Raw genomic sequence first — 19,935 nt, forward strand, 5'->3', positions numbered from 1 at the left:
TGAGGATTCTCTCTGAACAGCCAGTCTCTGTAACAGCACAAAAGGGGCAAAGCAGGTCAGAGACTCCAATCCATCATTCTCAATTAAATTCTAGCGGCTTTTTCTAGGGCTACTTTGGTGCCACTCCAGCAATGGAAACCAACCTGAGGTTGGTTTATAAGGAAGAGGAAGCAAAGAACTTTTCTTCTCTTCCTTCCCTTTTGTTCCTTCCTCTGTTCCATGTTTTTCATTCACTCGGGATGCCTTTTAAACTCAGGCCTTTGTCTGACTTCTTCTGCAGCCAAGCTGCTGTTCAGCATCCTACAGGACAACGCTGATTCAGCTCTCGGAGGGACGGGGCAAGGAGATTGATTTAACTGACAAAAAATGGGTGTGCCCTTTGACCAGAAAAAATTATCAGGTGCATAATTGTCTACACATATGCTTGCCGGATCCCGCCCTGCCACATCTCAAAGGCAGACAGTAATAGTAATAATAATAATAATAATAATAATAATAATAAAAGAGTACAGAGTACGTAGATTTTAAAAATGCAAACAGAAGAGACCTATTAGCAGTAGGCCACCTCTATGCTCCTGTTAGATGTTCTGTATCTGCAGGAGTTGAGAGTCATCTGGGTTGAGGCACTGGCCCCTTCAACCTTCATGCCACATCTCACCGGTAGCCTGGCGCCACTGGATTTTATGAGAGTTATTTCTGCTCCAAGCCGGAAAGTGCAGTGTGAATATTAAAACACTAAACTCCCAGTTCTGCAAGCCTCCCTTGCTTTGTGTGGTACTTTGCTCTGCTGATAATCCTGGTGAAATCAATGAGCTTATTTGTTGAACAAGGTACTTCTCAGTATGAGCAAGGTTGGCCAAACTGGGACCTTAAATAAGGAATTGTAGTTTTTCAAACCTCAGGGTTTGGGTTGGATTTCTGTTCTGAGCAAAGCTTTCAGTTGCTTCTCGTGTTATTCAAACAGATGGCCTGCCCTTACTGTATTTGCTGTTTTATTCTTCAGATGATTCTCCCATCATTTCAGCAAATCCAGAGATTCTAGCCTTGGAGATTTTTGATGCCTTTTTTCCCCCCCAATTTCCATGCAACTTCATTCAGTTGGACCCAATTTAGTTGATAATCCTGGATAACAGACGCTCCAGTCTCAGCTCCTGACACTGAGACAACACTCCTCTCCCCCACTTTGAAAACCTACAATTCCTTATTTTAGGTCCCAGTTCGGCCAGCCTTGCTCATACTGAGTAGTACCTTGTTCTACAAATAAGCTCATTGATTTTCACCAGGATTACCAGCAGAGCGAAGTGCTACACAAAGCTTTCCATATGGATATCTCCACATTCTTTAACAAAACTGATCTTAGGTACTTATATATAGCCCCCGTTACCAATTCAGTTTTTTTTTATCATCATGCATCACATATGTCTAGTTATCTCAGCTACTTGTAGTATTTGAGCATACTCACAATTTTTAACATGTGAGAAAAACAACACCCAAGCAAATAGGGCATAGCTATTATCCTTATTTTATGGAGGGGTAATGGAGGCATAGAGGGACTAAGTCACTTACCCATTGTCACAAAGTGAAATGAACTGAGGTCTCCCATGCCCCACACTAGTGCCCTATCCACTGGACCGTTCTTCCTCATAAGTGTAAACTTTGCTATCCCTATTATTTTAGCTGGAATAAATGACACACAGAGCAGTCCACAGCCCGATTGTCAGAGGAGCTTAGCACCTCAGCTCAAACAGATTACTCACCTTTAGTAGAGGGAGGAATGGAACTCAGGCTACCCAGTCCTCCACTCAGTCAGCTGTGGAGTTGCACAGCTGGTAAAGGAATGGGGTACGCATGGCTATTAGTTTTCCACTAACAGACTTTTTGCTCTCACTTTTATATATCATGCTGCACTTTAGACCCATCCCATTAGAGAGACATTGAATTCCTTTATACCTACTTGCTCATTAGGCTGAAGTCATAGTCTATTTCCTTCACTTTATCACCTCTCGTACATATAGCCTGGCAACAAACAAGGTTTGCAATAGAAATTATTTTAGGAACATGTAAATCAGTTGGAAACATTAATGTATGGGTACCACAAATGCCTTTATTTAACTGGAGGACTTGCTAGCTTCACTGGAGGGTTGTATGAAATCTTAGCAGGTAGCACAAGTGCCCAGAATCTGAGAGGCTAATCAAACTACTGCTTTGGAACACTGACAGAGCTTTGACTCCTGGTATACCTGCAGACTTTGCCTTCTCATTAATCTTTCGCTGTTGACAGAGCATTTCCATTGGGTCTCAGAGTCATCCTCTCTGAGCACAGGCTTGGCAAAAGCAAGAATATTCTCTTTAAGAGCCTTTCCCCTGTTGCCACCTTAAACCTAATGGCTTTGGAAATCTGCTTCTAGGTTTGATTTTCATCACAGCAAAATCAGCTGTATTTGTGAAACGATACCGAGCAAGCTGCATGCTAATTATTTTGATGATAATAGACTCAAGGTCACAAGATCTCTGACAATAGCAACTGTAGCTCCATACTAGAGGGACTCTGCTTTTCCACGTATAAAAAAAATAAGTCACATTAAAAGAGCTCGGCTAGAAAGGCATTGAAATAATTAGCATAGCAGCAAACATGGAGAGGGGGAAAAGTTCTTAAGTGCAGTAATGCATACTCCTTTCCTGAGCCTCATCACTGCAGTTCGTGCGTTGAATATGAATTGGGCACTTAAGGTCCAATTCATTAAACAAGGTGAGGTATTAGAGAGAGATTAGAAATGTACAGCCTATACTTTCTGGCTAAGATATTGAGTATGATTTTATAAGCAGAATATGATTATTAATTATTATTATTGATTTGTAATGTGGTAGTGGCGAAAGGTCTCACTCAGGATCAGGAACCCAATACTAGGTGCTATAAAAACATATAAAGACATGCTTCTTGCAGCAGCTATGAGGGGAAGATTATGATCCACAAAATTCAGTGTTCACACATAAAAGGGAAATGTACATTGGGTGGAATAAACTCAAAGGTTCTAAATAACTATAACTGCCCCGAGAAGGGGTCTGCGCACATCATTGTGGCCAGCCCAATGAGAACCTCTGTCCAATGCCAAAGACATACACTTTAAGCAAACAAAATGTTAGCGTTAGAGCTGGGCAAAGCATTTTTTACAGGGGAAAAAAAAAAATGCAGATTCCGGTCAATTATTTCGGTCAAAATGAAAAAAAAAACACAAACAAAACCATTCAGAAAGTTGAATGAAATGTTTCAATTTGAGGGCTAGATTCACAAGAGTGTTTAGGCTCCATTTACAAAACCAGACAGGTGCCTTATACCTAATAGTATAGTGGACCAAGGTGTTCAAGGTGCAGGCCCTAACCACTGGGCTACAGAGTCATGCTCTCCCCCCACAGTGACTATTCGAATATTTTATACAAAGCAGAGAGGCTTCAACAGGAAAGAGAGAGAGCGAGAGAGAGAGAGAGAGAGAGAGAGAGAGAGAGAAAGAGACCCAGAATACCCAATATCTCAGTGGTTAGGACATTCACCAAGGTGGGGAGACACCTACATTCAAGTCCCTGCTCCAGAAAGATTTGAACCTAGATGTCCAGCATCCTTAGGGAGCTCCCTAACCACTGGCCTACTAGCGGGAGGGTCGGGGAACCCTGACCATCATCATTGTTGTGAATCTAGGCCTTCATTTCCTTGGATTTTGTTAAAAAAAAGGTTACAAATACCCCAGACAAAAGGTTTCATTTTGGGTCAAGGGGAACCATTTGGCACAAAACAAATTTCCTCAACCTTCACAATTAGCTGAAAATTCAAAACAATTTCAGTTCAGGCTGAACTGATTTTTTTTTTTTTTTTTTTTAAACTGCCAGCAAACTGACAAGTCAATTATTCACACAGCTCCAGTTAGGATGTAGAAAGAGTGGATGGAAAATAGCACAAATATTATACATGGATGGTATGGCTCACATGAAACACTGTGCTAAACTGGAGTCAGACCGTCAGAAAACAAAACTAGAGCAGGAATAGGTACCCCAGGTTACAGTATGTGATCAAATTGATGAGAGACACAGAAAGGCTTTTATGTGAGGACAAGGATCATAAGATAAAATAGGGAAGAGTGACAATGAACTTTGTCCCTCCATAAGACAAATATTCATCACAATTAAAATGGTCTTTGGTCTCTAGATCTGGCTTGCAAACATGGTAGATCACACACACAGGCTTTGCTATCCATAAAGTTGATGCTTTGCTGTAGCCTATGTTCTAGGTTCAAAGGTTATTTCACTGGCCTTTTCTCATTGAGGTCAGATATTTCTTCCAGCTTCTTTTGCTGTTGCTGTTCACCATTCACTCATGCTTTGCAACATGGGAGTTGAGGGTAAATGATGTCACCAGGATTCTTAAAGAGACGCTGTTGTGTTTCCAGGACACCACTGCTGGCTGGCACACTAAAGTGAGTCAATTTCTATCAAACTGAGCTCGTACTGATAGTATTTGATAGCCAATAGCTGATCAGGAGATTTCCTGCCTCCTGTCCCCAGACAAAACCAAAATAAATATTAGTGATTAGTCACATGAGGATCAGGCTCTGTATATCATGGCCATTTCCACAGTATTTTCTAGTTATTCCCTTTGTTAAGCCTTGAGACATTTAACAGATTTCACAAATTTCAGGGAAGTACTATCTAGTAACAAAGGCACACATTGAACATTAAGGCTGACCACAGTACAGAATAGTTTAGGATGTGCATAGCCAGATTCTTAGGATGGGTTACAGCCCCTAGGCACCATTCAGGTGACAGAAAGGGGCCATAATCCAGCCACCAATCACCAGTAGAGAATTCTCCAGGTGAAGGTCATCTCTGGTATAGCCTAGTGGGTAGAACACTGGACTGCTGCTCAGGAGACCTGGTGTTTATTGCTAGCTTTGCCACTGACCTGCTCAGTGACCTTGGGCAAGTCACTTCCCCTGTTTTCCCCTCTGTGCCTCAGTGTCCCCATCTGTAAAATTAGGACAGAGATACTGACGTCCTTTGTAAACACTTTGAGACCTACCATGAAAAGCACTATATAAGAGAGAGTTAATATTAAGTATAACGTTTACATCATAGGTTCTTTGGGGACTGGGCTATCTGACTTTGTAGAGCAACCAGGACAATAGAACCTTGATCTGAATGGAGGATCCCATGCATTGCAATAATACAAATAAATGGGCAATTCTCAAAGTACCGTTTATACTTTTCTACAAAAAAACATTTTACCTCTTCTCTGATTTGCTATTTGTATTTAAAAGTCAACAAATCTGAATGAAACCCAAAGGTGAGTAGTCAGAGCTGGTGCACTCAGGAGCAGTGGTGGATTATACTCTTTCACCAATCTCTTAATCGATTCCGATCGAGGACATATGATCAAGTTAATTCTTTACTGAAAAAAGAATGTTTTTCCCCCTACACTGTCTAATTTTTTAATGTAAACACTGAGTTGCTTACCTGAATCCCACTACAAGCTAGTGCAGTATACAGCATCACTGTCTAAATCAGCAATCTTTCTTTTTGAACCAGTCAGTCCTGAGCATAAAATTTGTATGCAAAAATTGTATAGTTCCTATAAGCAACTTTATTCATAACTCCTGTTATGAATAAAGCCCTAGGACAGAAATCAGTCCTCCAAGCAAAGCCTGTGTGCAAGCTACTAAATTGAAAAGAAATCTGTCAGGTGGAAGTGCTGTTCTGGGACCTTTCATGCGGGTTCTGTTGCCAAGGAAACCACTTCCTTTCTGTCTGTTAAAAGCAACTGTTTCATTTGGAGCCTAGCTTTCAGGTATTCCTCAATATGCCACAACATTAGAGAATAAGGGAAACAGCTGGGAATGTCTTAGGGAAAGGAAAAAAAAAAAACAAGAAAAGAGAAAGAAAATGAGGACTTCAAGAAATTGGTGCTTCCTAAAAAAAGCGGGGGAAAGGACCCCTATTTCTGTGAAGCTTAAAGACCCTGGTCATGAACTGATTGTGAAATAACTCTCCATTTTATTTCCAAAGACTAAAGCAAAGGATCATGGAGAAAACTTTGTGCCTACTTTACTTTTAAATAAATCTAGTGAAATTTCTAAACACGTCATTCCAAACGAAGTCAAAACCTGTCATTTAGAAAATATCAAAATGAAATGTTTTGACTTTTGAAAGTTTTTTCCTTTTTTATCCCAAAATGAAATTAGTTGAATTCAGACTGAATTCACGTACAGTTTAAATTGACCCACAACTGCATTTTTCTGAGTCACCTATTCATCTGATACATTTTGCCCAGCTCTAGTCTTTCATAGAGCAGCCAGAGAGAAGAAAAAAAAACATTTTTAAGAATAGGAAAATATGTCTGTACACCCACACAGATTGTCAGGGGATCTCAGGAGCACATGAAGTACCTGAAACTACTTTTTAAAATTCATTTTGAAATTGACTGCATTTCAAGTCTACAGCAAACAGTATTTTTCTGAAGGACATATTTTATCTAAGGGAGATACACACACACACACACACACACACACACACACCCCTCACCCAAAGGGTGTGAGGAAAGCAGCCCTTTCACTGAAGAAATAACTCTTCATAAACCAACCTCCCGGGTTTTAATTTCAGCCAATGACAGACCACCTCAAATAAAGTGACTTCCAGAGCACCAAATGTTAATCAACTGATGTTCTATTACCAGACAGGGAATCACAAGTGAAGGTTGGGATAAGGGTCACCTACCATATCCAAAAAGAAATTTTGAGCTTCGACGCTCAATCATAGTCAAGTGACTTGTTCAGACAACTGCAGTTAAGGATCTGTTCGGCCCACTTTGTAAAGAAATATAGCTAGTCTCCTTGAAGGGAATGTAAATGTTATACTTAATCTATGCAACCAGATTTGGCAGTTTTTAATCTTTGGAACGGAAATATCTGTAGTACATACCGAAATATACTAAATCAGTCCTTTGAGCTAACGAGTTTTAATTTTTAACTTTTTATTTTATCATTAACATACAAGAACTTTCCATATACATATTAACAAATCCTATTAATAGCCTGTATTCATTACATCTAAAAGACCCATGAGTGTTTGGTCAACTTATCAACTGTGTATTCAGTTTGTTCAAACTGCTTGATCCTGATTTATAAGGATGTCTGTCATTTTAGCTATTGAAAGGATTTCCCATACTTTATTTCTTCCTATCACTAATATTGAGCTAAGAATTTTTAATACTAATTTCCTAAATATCATTTGAAAGTTGCATTACACAGAGATTCTTTTCTAAGGAGGAAGACTGGCCACAGTAACCAGACAGGTTAGCCCATCCCATTACAATCTGAGATTTCACAATGTTTTCCATTATGCATTGATACAAAACCTAGACCTTTGAAACTTTTCAAAAAATTTCAATTTTCAACTAAATGAAATTTTTCACTGAGAAAATATTTCATTGGCAGATTTACAACCAACTCTAGCAGTAATATAATCCATTGATCTGCACCCTGTTGAACAACTGCTCATGAAGAGGGATGGGGAACATGAGACCAGAAACTAACAAACTACACTGTCATTAGAACCGGGAAAAATTATTCAGACAAATCCTTTATTCACTGAAAAATGCAGTTTCTGGTTCATGAAAACTAATCCTGAATTCAGGGCATATTCAATGAATAATTTCAGTCAAAAAATGATTTTTTTAAAATGTCTAAATGAAGCATTTCAACATTTTCAAAATGAAATGTTTTGAGTTTTCATTGAAAAATGTTTTGTTTAGAAATTTAGCTGGATTTAATAATAAAAGGTTTAAAAAAACAACCTAAAATGTACCCTTCTAAATAGAAAAATCAGTTTTCACTCAACTCTGTCGCTATTAAATCCAGTACCTCATTTACAAAACTGAATTCATAGAGCTATATCCTCATCAAAGAGACTCAGACACATAATAGGTGACTGTTCTTTCCTCCCAACAGAATAAACATAAAGTGTTCACTACAAATAGATGAATGAGGAAATTAAGATGAGTGAAACTCATGGCTTTCATTTAATTATTTTAGTATTTATTGATGCTTAGGATGCTTGCTCCCTCTGAACAAAAAAAAAGAGTGGATATTTCTTTGGTTTTGGTATGATCCTAAAAAAAAAAAATGCAGTAAAAATCTACTATGCTTGACGGGAAGTACAGTATAGAATAAATTTATTTAGTAGTACCAGTTAAAACCACTATAATTAATTGCCTGTTGCTTCCATAATAAACACGGTCTTTCACAAGGTTAGAATGAGTCAAATTGTTGCTGCATGCTGAAAATTGATACACAATTGTACAGGCTATTCAACTCTGAACTCAATTCTGTGCTTATAATATTGGAAATTAGGAGCAACTCCTGTTAAATCGATAATGTCTCTCAAGTTAAAAACCATTTGAGGGCTAGATCATGAAGATATTTATATATCTGAATAGAGCACCACTAAGTTATGTGGGAGTACTTGTACGTGCAAAGTTACTCACAGGTTTAAATGTTTGCAGGGAGCACAGAACCAGACCTAAAAGCTCAGTGGTCAGGCCTAGCTGAGCTGTGCATGTCAGAGGAGGCAGGGGTGGGAAGGTTAAGATGGTCTTATGAAACCATTGTGCCCCCTGGGATCCTGGAGTTGGCTGTTTTGACTTTCAGAGAAACACTAAGTTATGGCCAAGTAAAAAATTTCCAAGGGGCTGGGGATAACGAGACCTGAGCAGCACTGCAACCAGGCCTTTTAATACTCAACACCACCTCTACACTGAGGGAAACGGTGGCAGAGGGCTAATTATGATAACTGGTCCTGTGACGGATTCCCACACATAAGGAGAATGTTCACCTGACCACTTAGGTCAGTTTTAAATCTGAAGTACATCCCTCTCTCCAAATGTCTGCAGATCTTTATCTAGTATTTCATTTACTTAGCACCTTGTAAACAATTTCAAGTGCCTGGACCTACATGATGCATGACTCTTAGTATCCTGCAGTGTTACTATTTAGCAGAAATTACAAAGGGGCAGGGGCGTCCTAAACCTCACAAGGTCCTAGCTCTCAATTTAGCACCTAACTAAAACTGAACTATTCAGCTGGAAACCAAGCTCTGAATTATAATACTGATGGCATATCATGTTAACTGCAGCTGCAAAAGTCTTTCAGAGATAGCAGTTTTGACCTTCTGGTTTGGGAAACTGATGCCATGCACTGAAGCCCAGTACACAATAGTTCCCTGGCATGTGTTCACTCAAGCCCATCTGCTGGACATGACATATTGCCTATTCACATTAGAGAATGCCAGTTTCAGTTAGATATAGGTACTAACCAAAAATGGGCTTAGAAAAATGCAGTGTCCCAAAGTGCAAGAGGTACCCAGCCTTCTCTATAATGGGTCACTGATGATGGGAATTACAGCACTGATAAACATCTTTAGTCTGGATTCAGTTTTCTAAACTGAAAATGGAAAAGGAATAGAGTTGACTATGCACCATATTTATCAGGAATACTCATATACCCAGCACAAATATAATCCTTCTCTAAGAGGCGCCCTATGTGAATATTGCCACAAGCTTATGAAGCTCCACAAGGTTGCTGTGTTCAGGGAGTTCCCATGCTCCCTGAGAATACAGTTCATGTTTGAGGGAAGATGTCACCAGGTAAGAGACTTTTCCTGACCTGAATAACTGTTCAGAAGTTTTTAAGAAATACTGGATCTGATTCTGCTTTCACTTATCCTCCTGGGAGTCAGGAGGAACTGAAGTCTGTGGAGCAATGCAGTTATAATGGGTGACCAGAACATGAGTTCTGTCCAACACTCAGAAATGAAACATTGTGCAGAAATGAAACAGTGAAGAGCCACGTTTAGAATACATTCCGTTATCTACTATAGGGCACCGCTTCTCTCATTCATATCAACAATGGAAAGAAGTACACAAATTAACACTTGAAATAAATAGACATAGATCCTATTACTTATAAAATATCATTATTGCATTTGCATTGTACTTTACAGACATCTAAACCAACGAGCTAACAATGGATAATAGATGTAGGAGTACTGACAACACACCAAAAAAATGGGGGAAAGACAGCGTGTGCAGGGCAGCTTGTAAACGTGACCTGAGAATTAGCTAAGGTTCAAATCCCAGAAAGTAAAAAATAAAAAGCCCAATTATTTTAAATCTGATTTTTTTGGTAGGGGAAGTCTGATTGGTGATATTTGAACATTTGCAATGGGAAGGGAATTCAGTTCTTGGAGAAGCACTGATTTTTGAAGAAAGCAGCAAAATATTATGTACACTGTGCAGGTGTAATTGTGAATTCTCAAGAAGCCAGGAACCTCAGATTTCATACATATGTACATAAATAGATTACATAAATATGACAGATAAAACCGGATTCAGTAGCTTAATCAGAAAACCCCTCAACTCTGTCACTCTTTCTTGCCTACTTCCTGTTGCTTACTGGCTCAGTCCACAAGATGGTGCTATGTCAAGGACACACCCTCCTTTCCTTACATTGGTATCAGCAAAGGCACTCAGGATAACTATTCCCACAATTTATATTGGAGGAGATTGCAGCCAGAGCATTTTCAGTGAAGACCCCTTGAGTCTGAAAATTATTTTCCCTGTCTGGACACCAGAGCCTGTGTCTTTTCTCTTTCAGGGAATACGTGTATCTATTTACTCAAACTTTCCCTCAGTGAGTGAGCTGATGGTAATGGATGGGGAAGGCTGGTTAGAGGTGGAATTTTCAAATCAAATTAGGATTACAAAAAAATCAATGTCCAATGGTGATTTTTTTTGTTTTTAGTTTTGGCATGCAATTTAAAAGTGAAATGTACATAAACCTTGAGAGGCACAATTTAAATAATCTAAAGAACAATGACAATACAGAGTGAAATTTTCAAGACAGTGATAATCCCATTGAATTTAGGCTCATAAGTAACTGATTTTACCCTGATTTCTATAGATATAGATACGAAAGACTCTTCACACAGTTTTCACACAAAGGCAGTGATGCTTTGAGGGGATGAATATGAATTAGCAATTCATTTTTCTGCAACTCTGCACTCCTGAGAATGACAGGTGAAGAAGCCAAAGATCAATACAGCTAGTAGATCTCTTTCCTAAGCTATATTGCTATCATTTAGCTGAACCAGATAAGTATCACAACTAAATAGCATCAAGGGTGCTTCTGGAGGGAGAGGAGAGAGAAAGCAAGACTTATTCCAAACTAAAAAGAGAGGGAGGATGGCTGAAAACATGTACAGACACGTGGCTAGACACTGCCAAACATGCAGCTGCAGAGGTGTAGACAGGAATGGCAAGAGAGAAGTCAGCTTGCACAAACGCAAATGAAAATTTTCAGACGTAGCAGTTACACATCACATTATCAGTGTATGCAGAGGTGGGGTACGAGGGAGATTGTGGTGTTGTCCATCGGTTTCTTTTTTTGGCATCCAACATTTTGAAGAACAGACGGAATACATTATCTGCACACTAGGTCTTTGAACCCTAAATTCTTTAGTTTGCGTATGATTAACAATGGATCAAACAGAAAAGGAGTACTTGTGGCACCTTAGAGACTAACCAATTTATTTGAGCATAAGCTTTCGTGAGCTACAGCTCACTTCATCGGATGCATAAAGTGGAAAATGCAGTGAGGAAGTTTTATACACACAAACCATGAAAAAATGGGTGTTTATCACTTCAAAAGGTTTTCTCTCCCCCCACCCCACTCTCCTGCTGGTAATAGCTTATGTAAAGTGATCACTCTCCTTACAATGTGTCAAACAGTATCATACATACACAGGAGTCATGTTAGAGAGCTCTCAGAACAACTCCATGGGTAGCCAGCGACAAAGAAGCAATAGGCTTCAGTTGTGATTTATTCTTTCTGCTAAAAAGTTTTATTTCTAAGTAATCTTTGCCTGGGACTGGATGACTGCAGAGAACGACAGGAGATATATGTGGCAAAAGTCAAGCATCTGTATATAGATGCGTCAGGCAACAAGCAGAAGAACAGAAATTAGGAAAAATATCCACACTGTGGTGTCAAGGTTTCAAACAAGTCAGAGTTCTTTGTTTGCTAGTTATACTCAACTAAGGGGTCACGTTTTAGAATCCTCACTCAAGTTAATACCAGTTAAACTAAGTCGGAGTTCGCCTAACAATTTCATCCAAGGCAAATTTATGCCCTGGTTTAATGCATGCCCACTAATTACGGGAGCCTTCGTTTTTTGGATACTTTACTTTTATAAATCTATTCCTCTGTATTTGCAGTACTACCCAAACTTCCCTATGCTTATAGTCCTAGAATACTGCAGATATTATGGAAAAGTCATATAGGGTCCAGTTCTGCCAACCATACTTTGGCGTGGATTCTTCTGGCTGGAACCAATTCTACATTCCTTTGAAAGTGGATGCACACTGCAAAAGGGGTACATACCACTTTTGGGTATGGTGTGGGGATAATGATGCAAAGAGTGGTGGATTTCTTGAACATAACCCCCTTTGCCCTACAACCCCCACAGTAGTGCCTATTGAGGGTCTGTTGTAAAATTGAGAAGATATTATGGAGGCAGCATTCCCTACGTCCTTGTCTCTCATCTGAGAGCTTCTCTACATGGGGACATTCAGGAAAGTTAATTCAGATTAACTTCTAAAGTGGGTTAGTTAAACCACATTAAACGTCTGTGTGAACATTCATGCAGAATGGAAGTGGTCTTAGTTTGCTTTAGCTGAATTAATTAATTGAATTAATATAAACTGAATAAGGGCCACTTTAATTTTGAATGAGAGCATCCACACAGTGATTCAATGTGGTTTTACTAATCCATTTTAAATTCAGATATTTAGTTAATTCAGATTAATTTTTCTGACTGTCCTTGTGAAGACAAGCCGCGAGTTGCCTCCACTGACAGAAGCAGTAGAGATGACCTATCTAAAGATCCATCCAATGACTGAGTTTCCATGGTCATACTTTATATTAAGGTTTTATTTACAAATAGGTTAGACATGGTTAATCAAGTATAGATATTTTAACAATGGGTTCCCAATTGTTATAGCATGACTTATACCATATTTAACACCTACTGATGGTTTTAAAACCATTTAGAACACATACACCTCATGCCCTTAACATGCTTAGAGCATGTGTTAACCCTTTATAAACTCTTTCACAAGTAGTCTTGGCAGAATACAGATTTTTTTAAAATAAATTTCAATGAATAATATCAATGTTTATTTTAAAGCATTTTACACTTGTTGATTTAAATTCTTACAGTTGCATAAATTTATGGCAGGGAAGTCAGTCAATAGGGAGCAATCAGAATTATTTAATGACAATAGACTTTGGGATTCAAAAATTTAAAGCTTTATAACAATTAAAACAAATTCTCAACATCAGATGTCAAAATATGCAAAGTGAATAATCTTAAATCCAACTCTAATAAGTTCTTAATCAGCATTTTTCTTACTTTGCCTATCTGTAGATTTTGATTATCCTCAGTGGAAATATTTTGTCATCAGTTTGTGTGTGTACACTGGCATGGACATTTACTGCCATTTACTAATAACAGTTTAATCTTTCCAAACCTATTTATAAAGAATGCAGCATTGCCTAAGGGGCAGAGCACTGGATTGACTATCAGGAGAGCCTGGTTCAATTCCTGGCTCTGGCCTGCTGAGTGACCTTATGCAAGTCACTTTAACCTCTGTGCCTCAGTTTCCCCATCTCTAAACTGGGGATAATGATCCTGACCTCCTTAATAAAGCACTTTGAAATCTACCAATAAAAAGTGCTATACAAGAGCAAGATATTATTCATTTATAAAAAGTGACCCTTTTTATCATAGAATCATAGGACTGGCAGGGAGTCCTTGAGAGATCATCTACTCCAGTCCCCTGCATTCATGGCAGGACTAAGTATTATAACATAAGACCCAATACAAACATGTAACTGTTTTGCTTTGCAAAATTTGCGGAGGAGAAACAGATGACTATAACACAAAGTGCTCATTAGTAGCATCTTTGACGGTCTACAAAAACACCCACTGGAAAGGTTCACTTGCGTCCGTGCCCTTTTTAGTACTAACAGCTCATTGATCTCCTCCCTCAAGCCTAATTTTAGTGGAATGTAAAGATCATTTGGTCCATTGTAGCTCATCCCAGCCCTCTAGGCATGCCATTAAATGATTCCTCTTATTATCCACATCTTTTCAGCCCAAATAAACTTGCTTAGTAAGCCATTCCACAGGAGCTGGCTGATATTAGACCAGTGAACAGGAGTTCTGCTGATGTCTCTGCTGAGCTGGTGTGTTTTTCAAGTATTTACAGCAGCCTGTGTAATAGTGATGGCAAGGATATAGTCAGAAAGCACCACACCAGCTGTTGTGCTCTCCGGTCAATAGCAGCTACTGAAAATTAACATTTAAAATATGTGTTCATTTAATCAAATGGACAATCCTCCTGCAACAGATCCCCTTCAGAAAATAGCAGAACAAACATTACATTTTATGTTAACTATTAAAACACAAGAGCCACGTTATATAGTTAGGTTCCAATAAACAAGAATTTTCACACATTTATTTGGTTGATCCAACAGTCACCCTAAGCAACATGAAGACAAATATGCTTTCAGCCTGGCTAAAGGAATGTTAAGAAGGGGCATATACTTTTAGATTGGGACTTTCAAGAGGACCTAAAGGAGTTTAAGGCCTGGTATACCCCTAAAAATGTAGGTCGACCAAGCTACATCACTCAGGACTGTGAAAAATGATATGCCCTGTGTGACATAGCTAGGTCAACCAACTCCCAAGTGTAGATGCAGCGAGGTCAATGGAGAAAATCTTCTGATGACCTAATGACTGTCGTTTAGAGAGGTGGATTAAGTGATTTGATGGGAAACCCCCTTCCGTTGATGTAGTCGTGCCACAGTAGCACTTACGGTGGAGACATTTAGATGCCCAGCATTGGGAGTTGGGTAGCTTGCTTCCTTAGGCCTTTTTGAAAACCCCAGACTTATAAACCTCCATTATCTCAATGAAACTTTAGAGATCAACATTCTGTGGCACATCCTTTGTGTCACGCTAAACCAACTTCACATAACACTGTGATACAACAACACTAAGCCATTTGCGAGAGGACCAAGAAGGCGATGATAAGGAAAGTAGTATCTGGATATAGCACTCCTCCTCATCTTAGATCAGTTTTATAGCAGGCCAGTTTCAGGGCAACACGGAAAGCAGTCGGCACAATATCTGGCAGTGTACATACTGGCAACCAGCTTTAGCTTTCTGGGCATCCACATATGACGTGATTTAGCATGCCAATACATTTTGGGCAAAATGAATTCTATTTTTCCCCTCAATCCTTAGTGAGGCCAGGTTTATACTAGTGTAACAAAGAGCTCCATTTGTCTCAACGTCTCTTTTCCACAGTCTGCTTCTTTGCATGCAAGATAACCGTGCTAAGAGTAAGACTTTCTAAACATTTAAATGAACAAATATGAACCTTGTTCATATAAAATATGCATTATTTCTGAACTGCAATTAACCTCTTTAATATACAGACCATAATCAGATTCCATCATTGAGCCATTCATCTAGCACTACTTAAAAGCCCCCAAATGTGTGTGCACCTTTTGTTTCAATCCCTGTAGTAAGCTGTGTAAACAGTAACTCTAGCTTTGCTTCCTTGCATGTCAGTCATCTCTCCAATCTTCATTCTTGAGGTGGGATGGGGAAATAATTTTTATTTCCCAAAGAATCCAGGATGCACAATGCGCACGGATTGGGTTATGAAGGTGCATTTTTGGAAGATACAAGTGTACAGTCTACAGGGGATTAAGAGACAATCAGGTACCATCCATCTTCCCACTACTCCAATTTATGCATACATACATACTTGTGTGTGTATATATGTATACACACACACACCTGTATGCACACACACACAAATATTACCTCCTGGAGATTTCACTCTGTTACACCTAGCACCTGTCTTAGTGAGCATATGATTTCATGAACCTAAAATAAAACTAAGACATACAGGCCAGGATTTTTGAAGGGGCTCAAGGGAATTAGGTGTTGAACTTCATCTGGCTTTCAATGGGAGTTGGACACTTACCTCCCTAGATCCCTTTGAATACTCCACCCCAAAAATATTCAAATGCAGTTACCTAAAATCTAAGAACCAAGTATCTGATTTTTCACAGGTGCTGGGAGCTTATGACCCTCACTTAAGTCCAAAGGTCCTTCAGATGATCAGCACCTGTGGACATCAGGGTATTTAATTAAGTGCCTAGCCCTACTATGGATTTTATGAATTTGACTTAGTCATTTATTTTAAGTTTTGGGAGAGACTGAGCTAATTCTCACCGGCAACAGCTTTACAGTAGTATAGCTCCATTAACTTTAATGTAATTACCTCCAATTCACACTGCTGTAGCTGAAAGAAGAATCAGGCCCACTGTATTTCACTGTATTTGAAATCGCATGGAGGAAGAAAGTGGTACTTTATGTATTTTCTTTAAAAATCAGAAAATACAACAGTAACAGTATGCCCATCCTTGAGCCATGTACCTGCTCTGTCTTTTGTGGTGGTACCAGAAAGTTGATCTTCAGACTGGCAGAAAGAAATAGAATACAGTAGTTTTAAGTGTAGTAGCAGAAAAATTGTTAGATGCTTCTGTAGTGGATAAAAGGGGAAGTTACCAAAGATTGTCTACAGCTAGAGACTAAGGTATGTTCAAGTGACTGGAGGCCAGCGTCAAGAGCCTCATACCCAAGTTCTAACTCTGTAACCAATACCTTCGGTGTCCTTGGGCAAAATCAGGGGCAGATCCTGTCTACTCTACTTACGCAAAGCTCCCTGATGACCACTTCTTTAAGAACATGCTGTGAATAAGGACTGCATCATCAAGGTCATATTCCAGGATCCTCAGCTCGTATAAAAATCAGCATAGCTCCATTGACTCCACACTTGCTGAGGATCCAGCCCTGTGCCTCATGTCTTCCATCCTGTGTAACTATTAATCAGTTCCTGTTTGTAGAATCCTTTGAACAAAAATATCATTGTTTTCGGGACCACATTTCTCAGAGGCGATATTAGGTCAGCCCAAAGATATAGGAGAGGCAAGAAATCCAAACACCACTAACACCATCCTAAAAGTGAGGATCTGGCACATGTAATGTGGGTAACTGTGACAGATTCCCTGCCTTACATACAATATTCATAAAGTCTTGATTCCTTCAGATACTATTTCTTCTGCAAGAATTTAAGAACATCAATTCACAGCCTGAAATATATGGTGAAGACAGTAAAGCTAAACAACCTGATGTCAGCGAAGAATTAGAAGCCCCCAGAAAGGAGACAAGAACAGTTTTGCATTATTCCAACTGAATTTCATTGTAAAAATGGAAACTAAAGTCTCAAGTGCCTGTTTAAGCACGTTCACCAAATGGGAAGCCTCAGCAAATGAGTTCCATTTTTGCTAGCTGAGATCATTTGGGCATCTGGAAATACACTATGGATAGTAGGAATATGGATACATACTTTTTTTTATTCTCTTGTAATAGCCTCCTCCAGAACTGCCTTCAAAACTATTGCATTTAGATTACTCGACTCAGATCATATACATTTAATCTTTCAGGGCTGTCAACAAAAGCTGGCATGGCATATGTAAATAGCAATTTTTGATCTGGAATCCCAGTTTAACTAAATAACCCACTTCAAAGTGTGTATAATATTAGCAGTGCCTGCCGTGCTAGTATTAAACTGCTTTCTGCAAGAGTTATTGAAAGAAGTAACTTTAAGATGGAAGTGACGAAGGATGCCTTTATATTTAATCTGGAATCTAGGTTTTATAACAGGCTTTGGTTCAAGACATTGTGGCCGTCTCTGATAAATTATGTCTGACCCTGGGGATTCTTGCAAGCTGCCACTAAATTCCTTGTTGTCACAATGTTTGGGAACTCCAGCAGAGCAGCACAGCTGGCATATTATTTCTCAGGAGGAGACTTAAGGTACACAAGGTAGAGCATTCCCAGCATTGCATTAGAGCTGGGTCGGGTGCAATTTTTCAGACAAAGAGTTGATTCAAAAAAAAAAAAAGGGGGGGGGGGATGGGGGGAAGAAGGTATTGTGGGTCACCTGAAACTATTAACAAATGTCTGTCAAATTTGCCAAACAGTATAGATTGAACTGAAAAAAATCATCATTTTGGTAATGTCAAAATGAAATGTTTATTTTTTGACCAAAAACATTTTGCCTTACACTTCCAGACATTTTTCCAGACTGCCAAGGAGATAGTTCCCAGACCGTCTGCAGGAGGACACAGTGGTGAGGGTGGCAATGGGAGCTCTCTTATATGCTTTAGTCCACTGGGTGGAACACTCAGCTGGGACACGGGAGATCCAGGTTCAGTTGTCCCCTATGCCTGATGGAGAAGGGATTTTAATAGAGGTGTCCCATGAAGCAGGAAAGTATCCCTGACCACTGAGCTATGGAGCATTCTGGTGAACTACATTCACTGGTCCACTGATTTACCAAAATATATTTCTCAATCTCTCCTCTTGAAGCTGTTCAACTTTGCGTAAATAACTAAACATCCGCTGGAGCAGGGACTTGAACTTGGGTCTCCCCACATCCCAGGCGAGGCCCTACCTACCAAGCAATCAAGTCATTCTTACTCTCTTTCCCTGGCCCAATGACTGTCCATTGTCATTCACAGAACCAATTCATAGCCATTCACAATGACAATGGATAGTCAAAATCAAAATGCTTTGCAAAATCGTGTGGATTTTGCAGGAATTTTGTTTCAGAAGAAAACTGGAGAAAAAGCTCAACAATGCAAAACGTCCCATTAACATTTTCAAAATGAAATATTTCTGGATTTCATTTCGAAACAACTTTTCATTTCAATTTCTTTATTTCTATTATCTATTAAAATATAATATATTTTTTTAAAGTTGAAATTAAAAAAATATTTTATCAACCTGACACAAACATTTTAAGTGGTACCAGTATGGTCATTCAAGGCTCCTACCATATAACCCATAACTCTGAATAGACTCTCCTCAGCCTACGCATAGGACTCAGAAATCTCCCCGCCACTAAAATTGGGAGGACCTTGGCCCATAAGGCCACAAGGCCTCTCCCCATCCCACGAGCACAAGGCCCATCAGTAAAACCCAGGTGGCCTTGTACTTCTGGGAACCATCCCTTCTAGCCGCACTGGAAACTGGGTGCAAGTTTCAATGAACTAAAATCTGCACCAAGTACTACCATGAATTACTAAATCCTATTCCTGTCTAACCTAGCTGTACCTCCAGGATGCTGTGAGGAAGGAGCACCCCCCCCCTCAAAAAAACAAAAACAAAAACAAAAAACTTATGCTGGTGTAGCCCCAATAGGGAGAAAATATTCCTTCCTGACCCCATTCCAGGTGTTTGGTCAGACCCACAGTGTCTCCAAAACACAGCTCTGAAACTATAGTTAGAGAATGGGGACAAGACTGCTGAAACAGCAGTGAAAGCCTCCACACAGCCTGGACTAGTGTTGCCATTAAAGAAAGGGATATCGAGAGACCAATCAGCCCCCTTCCTCCCACAGCTGGCCAATGAATGGATAGAGCCTCTGGAAGGCGAGGGGCCACCCCTGCATCCGCCAGTGATTGCTCTCCTCTCCCTTTCCCAAGACCAGTTTTCATTGGTTGCAAAACTCAAAAGGTGCAGAACAGAAACAGGAAAATGAAGAAAGGAAATACCTGGATGGACAGTGAAGGGAGGGAACTGAACAACATGGGAAAGGTCCTAAGAAGCTAAGTGTAACATCCTCATATATTTCATTGTCAAAGATACAGATTGAATTGGGCTTGCTACTGATGTTGCTCTCTCTACTCA

At 39.5% G+C, this 19,935-nt stretch overlaps 1 long non-coding RNA gene across 2 annotated transcripts in view; it reads right to left on the reverse strand.

The window, feature by feature from the left end:
• Nucleotides 1-1,254: 1,254 nt before the first annotated feature.
• LOC122462909 overlaps nt 1,255-19,935 on the reverse strand; it is a 29,471-nt gene continuing 10,790 nt past the window's right edge. Inside the window, exons 2-4 of one of the 2 annotated variants that reach the window (XR_006285805.1) lie at nt 18,308-18,470; nt 16,615-16,720; nt 1,402-4,544 (exon numbers count right to left, since the gene is read on the reverse strand). This is a non-coding gene — a long non-coding RNA (uncharacterized LOC122462909). Of the gene's footprint in view, nt 4,545-16,614; nt 16,721-18,307; nt 18,471-19,935 lie in introns of both variants that reach the window. The other variant, XR_006285806.1, reaches the window with a different exon arrangement.

The sequence above is a fragment of the Chelonia mydas genome, chromosome 14 (genome assembly GCF_015237465.2).
Source record: "Chelonia mydas isolate rCheMyd1 chromosome 14, rCheMyd1.pri.v2, whole genome shotgun sequence".
Lineage (NCBI taxonomy): Eukaryota > Metazoa > Chordata > Testudines > Cheloniidae > Chelonia > Chelonia mydas.